The sequence below is a fragment of the Lucilia cuprina genome, chromosome 6, assembly GCF_022045245.1.
Source record: "Lucilia cuprina isolate Lc7/37 chromosome 6, ASM2204524v1, whole genome shotgun sequence".
Taxonomy (NCBI): Eukaryota; Metazoa; Arthropoda; class Insecta; order Diptera; family Calliphoridae; genus Lucilia; species Lucilia cuprina.
The window spans coordinates 55,688,923-55,691,434 of record NC_060954.1 but is presented as its reverse complement, the minus strand read 5'-3'; positions in this window follow the sequence as shown (position 1 = coordinate 55,691,434).

The window sequence follows — 2,512 nt, the reverse complement described above, 5'->3', positions numbered from 1 at the left end:
TAGACTAGACTATAGACTAGACTATAGACTAGACTATAGACTAGACTATAGACTAGACTATAGACTTGACTATAGACTTGACTATAGACTAGACTATAGACTAGACTAGACTTAACTATAGACTAGACTATAGACTAGACTAGACTATAGACTAGACTATAGATTAGACTATAGACTAGACTATAGACTAGACTATAGACTAGACTATAGACTAGACTATAGACTAGACTATAGACTTTAGACTATACTATAGACTAGACTATAGACTATACTATAGACTAGACTATAGACTAGACTATAGACTAGACTAAACTATAGACTAGACTATAGACTAGACTATAGACTAGACTATAGACTAAACTATAGACTAGACTATAGACTAGTCTATAGACTAGACTAAAGACTAGACTATAGACTAGAATATGAACTACACTCGACTATAAACAGTACCATAAACCTCACAATAGACTAGATTATAGTGCACCCTCTTAACGTATCAGTTTGGGGTCACTTCCCTAAAATTGCCGGGTTTATATCTGTGTGCTTACTTATTTCCATGCGTTTGTGTGTATGTTTATTATACATAGCTGTATATTATTTAATTTACTTTTATATTTTAGTACGTTGTTGTTGCAATTTTATTTTATTACTTTTTTGTTTTTGTTTTCTTGATTATATTTGCCAAGTCTTAAATGTTTTTTGTTGTAGATTTTTTATCTTTTTGTGTTATTTTTTTTTATTTACTTTTGACATTTTATCATGACTAAGTTATTTCAAATTAATTAGAAATAAAAATAAAAAAAATAAGCTAATGTTGATTAAAATTATGCATAAAACAGGGGTAAGGGACTAGTGGCATTACTGTCCCTTATAGGATAGTATGTGGTTATAGTTGTATATAATTAAAATAAAATAATTCTAAGAAAAATTTCTGTATATTTGTTTATTTCTTAGTTTAATGTTTATTGGGTTATATTTTGAATTCATGTTTTTTTTTTGTTTATTTACGATTTAGCACTTCTTTAATCATTTTCTAACGCGTGTTAGTTGTTAGCTGCTCTAATTTTGTCTTTGTTCTTGTTGTGACGTAAAAAAAGTTGATTTTTTTTCTATTTGTTGTTTTTATTTTCGAGAGATAAGCAATTATTTTATGGAATTTTAAATAAAATACATATAATTAATGTAGATAATGTTTAACAGTTAAGAATTTATTGTTTTTTGTTTAGACTTTTATAATTGCAATAAGCATTTGAAAAATATAGAAATATGGAAAAGTCTATTGACGATCGAAGCACTTTTTAAGAATCTACAGCAGATTTGAAGTGTCTGAATTGAAATTTTCTAATCTTAATTGTACTGCTGGGCGTACCAAAAACTTTCTATAACTTTTGAAATCTATTACAATTATCAGTTCATTAGCAATTTGTTGATAACGTGTAATAAAACAAATAAAAATAAAAGTTCAAGTTCAAGATAATTGTAACACATTTACTGCATAAAAATAATAGTCCTACGCATAACCTAATGCATGCCTAATGAATTGGGAGCAATAATTTTCTCACAAAATAGATAAAGGTCAGACAAAATTATGTTGAAATAATTTTCAATCAAGATAAATAATATAAAACTTTCCCATCATTAAGATTTTTTTCTATTGAATTAAGAAATGGGCGTACTTTTTATTAATATATAGTAATGTTAATTGTCACTAATTTGTGTTTCATAGTAATCTATAATGAAACTGGTCATAATTTGTCAGTTAAGAAAGTAATTATCATAAATGTCACAGTTTGATTAATAACTTACTAGTTATCACTAGTAAGTAAAGTAAATACATATAATTACATTCATTACCTCACACATTACTTGTAATCTACAGTCGGATCAATTGTCCCTAAATAATCTAATTTGTATCACTTAATAACTTCGTCAAAGTCCATTCATTAGTGCCCTAATGCAATAACTAGAATTTTAATTATTTTAAGATTATGTATATTTATAAAAAAGGAAAAATATAAAATTCTCTCTTTCCTTCTACTTTGAAAACACCGCCGTCGTCAGACAAGCAGACGTCGAAATGCTTTTGCAATTGTATTTTTTTTTTTTGTATTTCATGCAACAAACATTCATTTACGGTTGAAATTAAACACTATGAAAACATATTGTTAAACAAACAACGCATCGTCATCACTAACAGCAACTACAATAACATGATCATTATCATCATTACAATTAACGACATCTTCATAAAGTTGTTCATTATTATTTTCCAACCGCTTTAAGGGTAACAAAATGTACCGTTTAAGACTCATATATAATTGTTTAGATAATCTGAAATTTCGTTAGCTGTTTGTTTTGTGGCAACAAGTAATCTAGAAATTAAGTAGCACTAGATAGATTGGTGGATATACTGAACTAGAACTGAACTAGAACTGAACTAGAACTGAACTAGAACTGAACTAGAACTGAACTAGAACTGAACTAGAACTGAACTAGAACTGAACTAGAACTG